Source organism: Oratosquilla oratoria, chromosome 16 (assembly GCF_046742065.1).
Source record: "Oratosquilla oratoria isolate Oo_2021 chromosome 16, ASM4674206v1, whole genome shotgun sequence".
Taxonomy (NCBI): Eukaryota; Metazoa; Arthropoda; class Malacostraca; order Stomatopoda; family Squillidae; genus Oratosquilla; species Oratosquilla oratoria.
In genome coordinates, this window is record NC_134792.1 from 52,892,554 (window position 1) to 52,907,799 (window position 15,246).

A 15,246-nucleotide genomic window follows, 5' to 3' on the forward strand; every position below is an offset into this window, starting at 1 on the left:
TAATTCTGCTACCGTTAAGGTTCCGTTAACCGATAAGCTATACCAAACACTCGTGGAGCGGTAAGCACGTCTCGGCTTGGTGGTACTGAGTGACGGTAGTGGTGGGCAGCTACCGGTAGTTACGGGTTTTATCGGTAACAACCTTGACGGTAGCTTACCAGCAAAAAATCTGCTACCGTTTAGGCTCCGTTAACCGATAAGCTATCCCATAATACTCAGAGAGCGGTAAGCACGTTTCGGCTTGGTGGTACTGAGTGACAGTACTGACGGCCCTACGTAGGATGAAAATTAACAGGAACGTATTCAACGTGCTAGATCGTCCTGCTCCCTTCTCGGCCCACAGATGCACAGTACGAAATGTACGTATTCGAATATGAAAATTAACAGACGTGCTAGATCGTTTTGTTCGCATCTCGGTCCGCAGAGGTTCAGTGCAAAATGTACGTATTCGATTAGTCAGCCTTTGTGATCTAGAAATGAAGAGGTGGTCAAACTACTCGAAAACTTTTCAGTCTGCCTGGTTAAAGGATCCCCTGTTTAAAAAATGGTTAGCGGAAGTGAAAGGATGGAAATAAGGCACGTTGTAAAGTTTGTAGAACGGACATAAAGCTCACAGAACGGGGAGATTGGAGAGACACTGTTTCCACACTTACCAGATCTTCATATTTAACTTTATATTTAATGTTTATTAATATATGCATATTTACATAAATGTACGCAGTTGCTCATGAAAGACACCATCTGCATGTTACAATCTATTTGTACTGCACTTGTATTGGAGTTAATCACAAACAAGTTCACAAATACACTTATCAGACTCGCACGAGTGATGACTGACAAGGATATATATATAAGCTATGGGTTGGGGCAGGGAATATATATCGCATACGTATGCACATCTAATGTATGTATGAGTGTGTGTGGCCAAGGCCACACACACTCATACATTGAGTCACCCCCTCTTTTCTTATAATTTTACGTATTAGATATACCAATTAATTACATAGAACCAGCTATATTTAGAAGGGTGCATTCACTGAGATGTGCATGCACATTTCATATGCGTGTGCACATCTTGTGAATGTATGAGTGTGTGTGGTTGGGCCCACACACACATGTATGTATGAGTGTGTGTGGCCAAGGCCACACACACTCATACATTGAGTCACCCCCTCTTTTCTTATAATTTTACGTATTAGATATACCAATTAATTACATAGAACCAGCTATATTTAGAAGGGTGCATTCACTGAGATGTGCATGCACATTTCATATGCGTGTGCACATCTTGTGAATGTATGAGTGTGTGTGGTTGGGCCCACACACACTCATATGTAATATCACCCTCCAAACGGGCTCACATCTAAAGCCCGTGGGAGCCTTTCTCCCAAATTACTTAGACTAGGCAGGGAATACAGTATAACAACAGACTCACGGAAAGCAGAGACAAGAATAAGCGGGCAGAGACGATCAAAGATTCTGGTGGATTAACACTGTGCCCATTGAAGTGACCTCTACGACGCAAGGTAACGTGTTATTCAAAAATCATATTTTGTTAGTGATACGCATGTAATTATTATTCGCGTAGTCTTAAGTAACTAATATTTGCGAGCCTTACCCTAGATTTGTGGAGGTGGCGCGCGCTGGCGATTCCGGTGGGCATGTATCCAAATGGATACACAGAATAAAAAATTAAAATAAAATATATGCGTGTGTTTTTTGTCCATTTAAAGGTACTATAATATAAATATAGGGATCGTAGAGTCCTGCTAATACAAAATTAACGTAATTCCAATATAAAAAATGACAACTATGAACAATTGAAAAAAACTTTGACAGAAATTCAAAGGGTTGATATTATGTGTTCCTGAGCCTAATATAAGAGGAACTTGGTAAAAAAAAAACATTATGAAAATGACCTACATATGTCAATTCATCTCACACAAAACCTTTAAAACCTCAATTGTACAAAAAAAACTTTGTCCTGACTAAATGAAAAATGGGTGATTTTGGAAATGAATTTTTATGTGTAATGGGTAAAAATGATGCATGTAATTATTTTCTTTTATGAAATTGTGTTTCTATGTGAAAAATATATTCTTTGTATGAAATTGCACTTACATAGAGACGGAAGTGGAGTGTGAGAGGGGGAGGGGGGGATTGGTGCGTAGGCCTATGCACTGAGGGAGAGGAGGTAATGCTGTGACCTTACACGCACCCCCGCCCACGAGAGTTGGAGTAACGACTCGGAGCGCAGGATTTTTATAGTGACGACGTTACAAAACGAGTTGTGACTACACACCATAGTAGGATGAAATTTGTTTAGATTTAAGTCATAAAGGCGACTCGAACTTGGGACGTCACTACTACCTCACGAGTCTTTTGCCGGTAAATTACCGGTAATTCCGGTAACGGCATTGTTGTTTACCGGTAATTCCGGTATTGAAATTAGCGGTATTTGCCCAGCACTACTGGTCGACTCCCAAGTCCGAGCCGAGCACTGACATTATTGTGCCTAGGTACCATGGTCTTGCGTCGGCGTTACTTGTGGCGGTTGGGTAGGAGGTGGTCGTATGGGGATATCGGTAGACCGTTCCGCATCTTTCGGTGTGTTGACATGGCATGAGTGGCTGCGTGTACTCGTATCTTGTTTTAAGGCATGATAGGGTGAGCATTGCGCGTGACGTCCATGACGTAGGTATATGCTGCCTTGGTAAGATGGTCCACCGTTTAATAAATTCATTGCTTCTGAGGGCGACAAACAATAGTATATTAGTCATATTATTATATAAAGAGATACAAAAGGAGGTATGATTGGATTTAACAATCAAAATCCCCCAAAATGGGGGTGGCGAGCTAGGAGTGTATCTAAGTTGTCGTCACTAAGTAAATATTTACATACAGTTATCACGTCTTGTCTCTGTGGAATACTGTCTGTCACAATGGGGCATTGGAGACAGTAGTGTTCAAGAGTGTTGGCGTTAGGGCGGTTACACAGCCTGCATGATGAGTAATGTGGCATATCTTCCGCCTGGGATATTTGCCACACAGGTCGATATCCGAGTCTGAGCCGAGCACTGACAACATTGTGTCTCCGTACCATGGGTCCGCGTCGGCGATACTTGTGGCGGCTGGGTAGGAAGTGGTCGTGGTGTTGAATGGAGACACTGGTGGCTCGTTCCGCATCTCTTCGGCGTGTTGTTATGGTGTGAGTGGCTGCGTGTATTCTGTTTTTGAGGCATGTGAGAGAGGGTACTACGCGTTCGTTATCTAAGACGAAGGCACAAGCTGCTTTGGCAATACGGTCCACCGTGTCGTTGCCAGCAAGGTCGACGTGTGAAGGCATCCATACGAGAGATACGGCCATAGATGCTTCATGAACAACGGCGAGTTGGGTCAGTATGGCCTGTACAACACGATAGTAGTTGGGTCTGGGTGAGGAGAGGGCGTGTAGAGCTGGTTGGGAGTCACAAACGATCACACCATTTACGTTACAGTCTACAAGATATGTTACTGCGTCGAGGATTCCGTGTAGCTCACAAAACGTGGAGCTTGATGTGACAGGTAACCTGCGGCCAATCCATCCAGCTTCCACAGGTGGCTGTAAGGTGGGTGAGTACATGGCACACGCTGCTCTTCCATCAGCCTGTACTGAGCCATCCACGTAGATGACATGCGCTGCGGGGATCTTTGAGGATACGCTGTCGATGGTCTCTAGTGCTAGTTGCTTTTGAAGTGCAGGAAGGTCATCTTTGGAGGTTGGTGTGAAGGTGACGTTAGGGAGGGAGATTCGCCACGGGGGCAAGTCGGGTTCAACCGTTTCTTCAGGGACGTGGATGTCAAGGTTTCTAAGTGTGTTGCACACTGTAGTGACGAGGTTGCGGCCTCCTGGTCGAAGTGGGATGCGGGGTGCACTGTCAGGTTCGAGCGACGCTCTGATGGTAGCAGTAAAGTTTGGGGACAGATAGGGCGATCGGAGGCATTTTACAGAGAGAATGGCCATGTTAGCATATATTCTCTCTACAAGCGAGGGTAGACCAAGTTCACTTTGCATGTTAACGATGCGAGTCGAAGGAGGGCAACCTAAGATAAATCTCATTACTCTATTTTGGAATTTTTCGAGAGGTTCCAAAGCTCTCCTGGGAAGTTGACAAAGGGCAGGTGATAAGTAGTCAACGAGTGATCGAAGAAATGTGGTGTATAGAGTTCTGACCATTGGTAATGAAGCGCCGGTGGAATTTGTGGCAAGCCACTTGATAGGGTTAAAACGGGCCTGAAGACGATCAAGGAGATCATTAACAAGGGGATGGATACGTTGTCGAGTCGGTATGGCTGGAGTGATCCGGGCTGGTACTCCAAGGTATGTGTACTGTGTGCAATGAGGGATAGCATCACCTCCCATGTTGAACGTCGGTAGTGCTTGGAGAGTACGAGATGAAAATATTCTGCTCTTCTCAGGGGAAATGATGAGACCACAAGCGGTAGTTGACGTATAGAAGCCATTTAGAACGAATTGGAGGTCAGCGGGCGAGTTGGAATGGATGCAGATGTCGTCCGCGTAGCAGAGAAGGGTTGTACCGGGAACGTTAGGAAGAAGTGAGAGTAAGCGGTGCATCAAGACGTTAAAAAGAAATGGACTTAGTACGCCACCTTGCGGGGTACCGAGTTTGAACTGCTCGTAGGAACTGCACACACCTCGAAAGAGAACACGTGACTTCCTGTTACTCAGATAACCTCGAATCCATCGAAGGAGGTTTCCTTGCACTCCGAAGGTAACCAGCTGGTCAAGAATTATTTCATGGTTGGCTACATCGAAAGCACTTTTGAGGTCCAGGAAGGCAACTACGCTGGTGGGAGAGAGGCGAGTGTAGAGCTCAGTAAGGCAGTGGTGCGTACTTCGACGTGGGAGGAAACCATACAGCTGCGGGGAGAGTTGACTTTGTAGACGATTCATGAGCCGGGCAAGGATGATACGTTCAAGCATCTTGCTGAAGCATGAAGTTAGGGAAATGGGCCTGAATTTATCAGTACCTGGTTTCGGTATCGGAACAATCGTGCTTAAAGTCCAGGCTGCAGGTACATGTCCACGAAGGAGGCAGAGGTTGAAGAGGCGAAGGAGGGGGTTGCCAGGAACTTCCAGTAGGAGTCGGAGCACTTGGTATGTAATGCCGTCATCCCCGGGGGCAGAAGTTTTTGTATTAGCCATGGCTAGTCGTAATTCATTCTCCGTAATCGGGACGTCGTCTTCTTCATCTGGGTGGAGAAGAGCAGCCATTAGGTGGAGATTACGGGTGTTGCGACGAGTGGAGAGTGCCTCTTGGATATGCGTAGGAAGATTGTTAGTCTGTGACTGTGACGACCATAAAGTAATGAGGTCCTGGGCGTAGGCGGCTGGACTGTGATGGAGGGCGCTGGGAGGTTGCTTCTTAACGACCCTTTTTACAAGGCGCCACATGGTCGCGATACTAGTCTGGTGATTTATGGAATCAGTGTATTTCTGCCAAGACTCTGTGTAGGCACAGTTCTGGAGGGCGACCATATTATCCCGTGCTATTTGGTACTGATGTAAAGAATCAGGTGTGGGTTGCGTCTGAAAAGTATGACCAGTAGTCTGTGTAGCTCTCTCCGCTTGGATAATACGGTGGTCCAACGTCCACGAGTGAGGTACAGGGCGGCGTGGTAGGTGAGCTTTGGTTACATAGCGGCTGTAGAAGTCGTGTGTGGTATTCACTAAGGACGTGTATAGTGCGTCGGGGGATAGGAAGTCAAATGTGGGAAGGAGACTAGAGATGTACGAAATATACGTAGGACAATATTTAGGAGGAATGGATATACGGGTCCGGTGATGAGGAGTTGGAATCCGAGATGGTATGGAGTAGTATAAACTAAGAGCAATATGGTCGGAGAAGAGAGAAGGAATTGATTGACAGGCGACACGGGATGGCACGAGGCCAGACGTGATGATGTGGTCAACTGTGCCTCCACGTGCATGTGTGGCTCCACCAGTTTCCCATCGTGTGAGTCGGTACCGATGTATGTAGTTGAGTAGAGGGATTCCACTACGGTTGGGGACAGGGGAGGCATCACCAAGAGCAGGATGTCGAGCGTTGAAATCCCCCATATAAATCACTCCACGATTTGTAGGTACTGGGAGGGCAACAAGATTAATAACACCAGGGGCAGAGTATACGTTGCAAAGTCGAAGTTTACCATTGCCCACAGTGACTTCAATTAACTGAAAGGTCATAGTAGTATCCCTGGAGCATCGAAGGAGCTTGTGTGGCATGGATGCGTGGACGTAAGAAATGAGGCCATTCCTGGCTGGATGTATGTACGAGACATAGCCAGACAGCGTAGGTGCTGTGTCGCATGGCTGAGCACCACCGGGAAAGGCTTCTTGAATAAATATTATCTGGGGGTGATGGCGATGGACATATGTCTTCAGTGCAGTGAGTTTCGTGTTATGGCGTATTCCGAAAGCATTCCAGGAGATGACGTGAAGCGATACGAGATCAGAGAATCTTATTACTATGTGCTTTGCGAGAGCCGGAAGAGGTTGGTGTTTGAATGTGGGCGCTGCCAGGCGGAGCATGGGTAGAGGAGTTCAAAGGCGACGAGAGCTTCTCTAGATGGGAGGCAACTGTATCAAGTCGCTCTGTAAGGGCTGTGACAGAGGTGATAACAACTTTGTGAGATTCAACTAGACTGGCAAGTGTGGTTGCTGTGGTAGCCTGTTGGTTAACTAAACTTTCGATACGGGCATCTATGGCATCGAATCGCTTCGTGAGGGCTGAACAGCGGGATTCGAGAGATGCAACAGCTTGGCGAAGAGCTTGTACTTCAGCAGAGTCCGTGGTGCTGGGCGTCGTGAGAGAGGTGGCTGGAAGTGGTGGTGGTAGTGATGATAGTGGTGGTCCAAGTCTTTGGGAAGTGGCCGTGGATGTTCGCTTAGTACAGCCATGCCAAACGTTGACCCCTGGTTTATGGCATCGGGGGCACTTCCATCGGGATGTGTCTGGTGGTGGGGATATGGAAAGTTCTGAGGTAGATGCGGAGTCGTCGGGCGTGGTGGGTGGAGTGGGTGGGCGGTGAGGGCAGGAACGAGTGTCATGATTCTCCGCGCACCAGGCACACTTTGCGGGAGCGGAACAGTATCTTGAGATATGTTTGAAGCCCCAGCATTTATAGCACCATGGAATTTCATCTTTCATTTTGCGAAGCTCACAGGGAGGGAGGAAAGGTAGGAAGGGGAACTCTAAGGTAGGCGGCGGTGGTTCAAGTAGGCTCCACGTGATGACTAGTCGGTTGATTGGCGTCCCATTTTGGACGAATCTGCGAGCTGTATGTATCCCTGGATATTCCTTGGCATGAGAGGCATCGATGCTGACAGGGTATCGAGTGAGGAGGTACGTAGGGAATTTACGTGGTCTTTCCGTGGAGTCCTGGATGACTAGGCGTAAAGATATTTCCCCACTCGTGATACTTTTAATGATGTCTTGTCGTTGTCTTGAAACATAGACGAAACGAGATGTAATAGCTGACATCTTCACCTCAGCCAGCTCACGATCGAGACGGAAAGACTTGGCAACGTTGGAGAGCCACCGAAGTTTCACGTCACAGCTTGAGTTGTCAGGGAAAGTTAATTTGACATATTTCTCTCTGGGAGCAAAGGCAGGAGCCTGTGACGGCGAAGTATAGGACGAGATTGGGGGGGTAGGGGTGGGAGATGGTGTGATATCATAAGCTTGTGGCTCTGTCATTGGATTCTTCTTCGATGATTTAGCAGCAGGAGAAGGTGGTGGGCTGCTATTATTGGAGACTTCATTTAGAGTGCGTTTAGCGGGGGTAAATGGTTGTGGTGCAGAGTTGCCAGATGCAGGAGAATTTCCTTGAGCGTGATGGTTGTAAGTCGTAAGTGGGGGCCATATGTTAATTGGATTTTCATCGTCACTCATAGCGAGATCGGCTTCAACGATGGCAATAGCCTGTGGCCCTGAGTAGTCCATGATTACCACACGTTAAGATTATTCACAGGAGTTCAGGATTTATGAGGCAGTATGTGGGGAGAGCGATTCATCCATGTCGTCACAAACCTCTTACTGCGCATGCGCAGACTTGGCCGCCCCTGACCAGGAAGGTCGGAGGGATAATGTTTTCACAGTTATAGACTAAGTTAGTTAATGTTCACACACCGTGATGACAAAAAATGGTAGAGGTGGTCTTATAATATCTCACAGCACACAACGAAGGGTTGGAACACAATAACACTGCCGGAATTCTAACAAAGAGCACGGAGCTCAAAACTGTAGGACCGGTCACACGCCATATTTGTTTTCCAATCAGAGAGAGAGAGAGAGAGAGAGAGAGAGAGAGAGAGAGAGAGAGAGAGAGAGAGAGAGTGTATGTGTCTGTGTGCGTGTGTGTGTGTGTGTGTGTTAGTGATTACGTGTTGTACTTGTCATCGACAGCTATTTCCCTTTCTCCCTCTCGAAAAATGATGATGATGGATGATGATGATGGATGATCATGATGTATGATGATGGATGATCATGATGGATGATGATGATGATCATGATGGATGATAATGATGGATGGATGATGATGGATGATGATTGATGATGGATGATGATGATGGATGATGATGATGATGATGGATGATGATGATGGATGATGATGATGATGGATGATGAGGTTGATGGATGATGATGATGGATGATGATGATGGATGACGATGAAGGATGACGATGATGGATGATGATGATGGATGATGATGATGGATGATGATGACGGATGATGGATGATGGTGATGGATGATGATTGATGATGATGATGGATGATGGATGCATGATGGATGGATGATGATGGATGATGATGATGATGATGGATGATGATGACGGATAATGGATGATGATGATGATGATGGATGATGATGGATGGATGACGATTGATGATGATGATGGATTAGATGATGGATGTATGTTGGATGGATGATGATGATGGATGATGATGTATGATGATGATGGATGATGATGATGATGATGATGATGATGATGATGATGATGATGATGATGATGATGATGATGATGATGATGATGATGATGATGATGATGAATATTATGAATATGATGATGATGATGAATATTATGAATATGATGATGATGATGATGATGATGATGATGATGATGATGATGATGATGATGATGATGATGATGATGTATATGCATGTGTGTGTGTGTGTGTGCGTGCGTGTGTTTGTGTGTGAGAGATTCACCATGGCCTTGCATCACGTGTTGGACACGTAATCAAAAGCTATTTCCCTCCCGGTGGAGAGCTCAGAGCTCATATATGACTGATCTATGGGTAAAACACACACACACACACACACACACACACACACACACACACACACACACACACACACACACACACACACACACACACACACACACACACACACACACACACACACACACACACACACACACACACACACACACACACACACACACACACACAGTTATTTTAATATGGACACACACACAATTATTTTAATATGGACACGAGCGTCACATGTCAGTCCCGCCACACTCGGGCAGCCAATCAGCGATCGTTTCGCTTTGCATGTCGATGCTTGTCCGGCACAAACTACCTGTTCAACATGTAAGTTTGAATCCAATTGACACTTTAGTCGGCGGAGCCTAAGGTTTGATTCACACTATCGGTCCGGTCGCGCTCCACTCCCGCTACGCTCTCGGTCCGGTCCAATATTGTCTCATTAATTTCAATGGAAGCATTCACACTGGCGCTCTCGCTCCAGTCTCGCTCCGGTCACGGTTCCGTCAAAAGATATTTTTACTGGAGCGAGACTGGACCGTGAGCGCCAGTGTGAACTCAGTTGCCACGGTCCTGCTCCACTCCAGTCGAGATTCAGCCTTCATATAAGCAAGTAGTGTTACCCTCTGTCCTACCAAACCATGGATAATCCAAAGGAAACACCACAATGGGATCATGAGAAAGTTAGAAAAATTATAAAAATACATTTTCTTTTTATTTATCACTGATACAATGACAATGCGTACAGCGAGGATATTCATAAGCACCAACTGAATACAATATAACCTACAAAACTTACTTTAATTTTGTGGATTTAGATGAAATGCTAATAGAATTAGTCAAAAGGTAAACCAGAGCTGTATGACCTGACTTCGCTGCACTACAGTGATAATGTTTGCATACTTATCATATTGCCAAGGTACCGAGAGAAAAAAATACACATTATTAACCGAAGAAAGAAATTCCATATGGATAATAACAACCTATTATCCACTGCGGAAATGCATCTCCTTAGCTCACTCAACAAATATTCCTACACAAGTTTGTTTGTCTACTTATATTTTATCATTTTGCCAAGGCATTGAACCAGCTGGGGAGCTGAAATAATCTTTCAGTGTTTCTCTCGCGCCAAAAGCCTCCTTTGTAGCATTTCCCCCTCTTCCTCTCATTGGACGTACTGTGTTTGATGGAGGCATGACAACAGTATCTGGTAATGCAACAGCATTTGGGTGTATCAGATTGTGAAGTATGCATGTTGTTGTAATGATTGCATTAGCGTTAGAAGGCATAGCTTTAAGTTTCCTTAAATATATTCTGAAGGTTTGCACTAGAATACCAAATGTGCACTCAACTATCCTCCTGGCTCTAGATAATCTATAATTAAAAATCCTCTTCTCTATCTTATGTTCAGTCTGTGAACCTGGGTAGGGCCTCATCAAATTTCTCTTCAGCGGGAAAGCCTCATCTCCCACTATAACGTATGGTGCAAGCACATCAATGCCAGGAAGTGCAGCATCTTCTTGTACATTTCAAGTCATCCTCAATTTTGGATAGTATTTTCTCAAATGTTCCTTTGTTCATTCTGAAATAGCTGTGGAATTTACTCTCATCATCAATAAGACGAGGATACAGAGTATGAAATTCTCCTTCAGTCTTCCTATCTTGCAACATAGGATGAACCCACAATCTCTTTCCCCCTTTCAAGGGAGGTAGCCAAAAAGGGAAAGGCATAAAAACACTCCCACCCATTTCATCCCTAAATACACTCCACACCCCTCCCACCCTCCCTCTCATCTGAGCACCTCCTGGATGACGGGTCATCCCTGCACCTTGCCCACCGCCCTGGGTCAGAATCAGTGTCGCAAGACACAGCACATCCACAGCAAGGCCGCTTCATTTAATCGGCGACCCCCCCTCTCCGTCCCCCCTTGCATATAAGGAGAGGACGGGGAGAAATCCCTTCGGGCTGCGTCAAAATTTGTTCACACATACTACCTCACCCCCCCCCCGCGCCCATTCCTCCTCATGCAATCACAGCATCATCCATATACAACCATTCTCCACTCATCTCTGTCTTCCGTCCTCTCCCTTCCTTCCTCAACAGACATTCCCCTCTTCCCCAAAGCCCCCTTCACCCCATCCATCCACCTCATCCTAGGACGTCCCCTCATGTTCACTACCTCCACATCTGCCTTCCATACCTCTTTTACTAGTCTTTCTTCACTCATTCTTTCCATGTGTCCAAACCATCCTAATATTCTTTCATCAACCCTATCTCCCAGCTCCTTTTCCACCCCTGTTCTCCTCCTCACCTCCTCATTTCTCACTCTATCTAGCCTAGTAACCCCCACCATACTTCTCAGACACCTCATCTCAAACACATTCAAACTCCTTCTCTCTTCTTCTCTTATGTTCCACGTTTCTGCCCCATACAGTGCTGTTGACACAATCACTCCTTCATACAGTCTCCTCTTCGCATCCATTCCTAAATGTCTATTCCTCATTACACTCTTTAATCCACCAAGGCATTTACTCGCTTCTCTCAATCTACATTCTACCTCCACCTTCACTCCACCTTTTCCTTCTACACTTGCACCCAAGTATCTAAAACTATCCACTTCCTCCAGTCGCTCTCCCTTAATGTTCACTTCCAGTCTACTGCCACTTTCACCCCTTGTACATCTCATCACCTTACTTTTACCCACATTTATCTTTAGCTTTCTTCTATCACATACTCTCCCAAACTCTGCCACCAGCTTCCTCAATCCCTCCTCCGATCCTGCCACAAGCGCAGTGTCGTCAGCAAACAACAGCTGGCTCACCTCCCACTTTTCTCCATTTTCTTTAATCATCTCCAATCCCTGACCCACTACCCTTGCATTCACCTCTCGCACCACCCCATCCAGGTATAAGTTGAACAGCCAGGGCGACATAACGCATCCTTGACGAAGTCCCACCTTTACCTCAAACCACCCACTCTCTCCATTTCCAATCCTGACACGAGCTCTACTACTCTCGTAAAAACTCTTGACAGCTCCCAAAAGCTTTCCTCCAATCCCGTATATCTGCATAACCTCCCACAGTGCCTTTCTGTCTACCCTATCATAAGCCTTTTCCAGATCCATAAAAGCCCAAAAAACATCCTTCCCCTTTCCTATAGCTTTCTCACATATTTGTCTTACCACAAAGATCTGATCTACACAACCTCTACCTGTCCTAAATCCACACTGTTCCTCACCAATTACTCCCTCTGTTCCTCTCCTAATCCTCTCAATCAAGATCCTCCCATAAGCCTTCCCAACTACACTTAACAAGCTAATCCCTCTGAAACTACTACATTCACACTTGTCCCCTTCTCCCTTGTAAAGAGGAACTATACAGGCACTCCTCCAGTCCTCCGGTACTCTACCCCCTCTCCAGCAAACATTAAATAACCTCACCAACCAGTCCACCATCACTTGACCTCCCTTTTTCAGACATTCTGCATGGCATCCATCCAGACCAGGTGCCTTACCTGCTTTCATCATCTTAACAACTGCCTTCACCTCATCCTTCCTTATTTCTCCTCCATTTTCCTCACTCATCACTCTCATTTTCTTCGCATTTCCCACTGCAGCTATTTTTCCTTCCCTATCCTCCTTCACATTTAGCAACTCCCTAAAATATTCTGCCCATCTTCCCCTTACTGCCTTCTCTTCCATTATCATCTCTCCATCTGCACCTTTTACCTTTTCTTCCCTACTTGATTCGCCTCCTCTTCCTCTCTTAATTTCTTTCCAAAACATCTTTTTATTACTTTCAAAATTTTCTGTCATACTCTTACCCCATTTCACATCTGCTCTCCTCTTTGCCTCCTTTACCTTTTGCTTTACTTCTCTTTTCTTTTCTTTGTACCTCTCATATGACTCCCTCGTCCTCTTTTGTAACCAATCTGTGAATGCTCGCTTCTTCTCTTCTACAACCTTCTTTGTTTCCTCATCCCACCATTCGCTACCCTTTCTTCTATTTCCCCCTGTCCTTCTTGTTCCACACACCATCCTTGTACACTTTATGACTCCCTCCTTGAACCATCCCCATTCCTCCTCCACACCCATCTCTACTCCATCCTTTACTCCGACACACAAATCTCTTTGCTCATGAGAGTTGGAGTACCGGCTCGCAGTGCAGCTATACTGAAATGATTTCAGCCCTGGGCGAGAATCTACCTGGGACCGCTGGATTAGCGGTTACGAACGGTACCACTGCGCCATCAAGCCGTGTGAGTTTACCTAATTGTAGTGTACAGGAGAGGAGCAACGCTCGCGGGGTCCCGTCCGTCTGCTACTCATCCCTTTATTCTATCTCGTCTCGAATTTGTATAATTCAGACTTGGTCTATATCCTTGATATCCAATTATCCTATTTAGATTGACATATATAGGCCAAAGTTTTTTTTTTTTTTTTTTAAGGTAGCCCAAAAACAAAGGGACAAAATCCACTCCCATTCCAACCCTAACATACTCCACTCCCCTCCACCCTCTTATCTTGGCTCCTCCCTGCGGACCCAGAAGACTGCATTGTTCTTGGGCTTTGCTTGCGGATGCATATTCAAGCGATGCCGCCCTACATTGGCATCATGGCGTCGCGTCGCGTCGCGTCGTGTTGCAGTCGACTCGTTGTTGCCTCTTCCCTGTCGTTTGATTGTTTTTTGTTTTCTTAGTCTATCGTATTGTTATTATGAAGCTATCTACTTTATTTTTAATTATTTATATATCTAATGTGTTTATTTTTTCACGTAGAGGATTTCTGTATGTATGTAACGACGTTATCCCCTACAGGAAATTATTTTCTTACAAAAAAAAAAAAAAAGAAAAAAAAAATGCCGACACTATGAAGACAATAATTTTAAGGGATATTTGATTTTTAGAATAATGAAATTGAAAGGTACGTATTACCAGCCCATCATTAAAAGAGTTATTTCATTATTATATCAGGTCTTGTATCACGTGCTGGGCTCGTGATCGGCAGTTGTAACCTTTTGTCTGATCTGTGATGTCAGACTTGTTGCAGTCGACCAACATTTAAGTTTACCCGATTTATGATTTCTTTATCGGCTGTGTAACTTTTTAGTTGCCCAATGTTATTTAATTATCTATTTATGCATTTATTTATCGGTAGTGATGGATGATATGTGTGTGACGTCACTGTTCTCAGTTCAAATGTACATTTCGAAAGATCGAAGCAATTGTTTATTAACCACTGAAGAGCCAACGGTCGCGAGAGGGAGGGAGCGGTAGGGAGGATGGGGAGGGGGACTTTGCCACAAGTATTGGTGTCTACGATGTGACTTTTATTTGATTTATTTGTTGACGTATTTATTTATTTTATTCATTTATTTATTTATTCTATTCATTTGTTTATTGGTGCATGTTTCTTTTGCGGATTCACCGACAAGCGACGCCGATTTGATATTGGCGCATTTGATCTAATCTGATGACTGATAGATTGCTTTCGATTTTCTGTGAAATTTTTGTCAGGTACTTGACTAAACCATTCCTCGGTCATCTAGATTCTTATGTATATATATATATATATATATATATATATATATATATATATATACTGTATATGTGTGTATATATATATATATATAATTTGTAGGATATCCGTTTATGTACTCGTTCAGGAAGAGCTAAAACGACGTCGATACAACACACACACACACACACGCACACACACACACGCACACACACACACACACACACACACACACACACACACACACACACACACACACACACACACACACACACACACACACACACACACACACAGACCTACCCAGAGATCTGCTAATAATGAGCTCTGAGCTCACTGCCGTAGGGTGGTGTCTGGCTGTCTCGAAAAGAGGCTGCAGCAGATCCGAGGTGAAAAC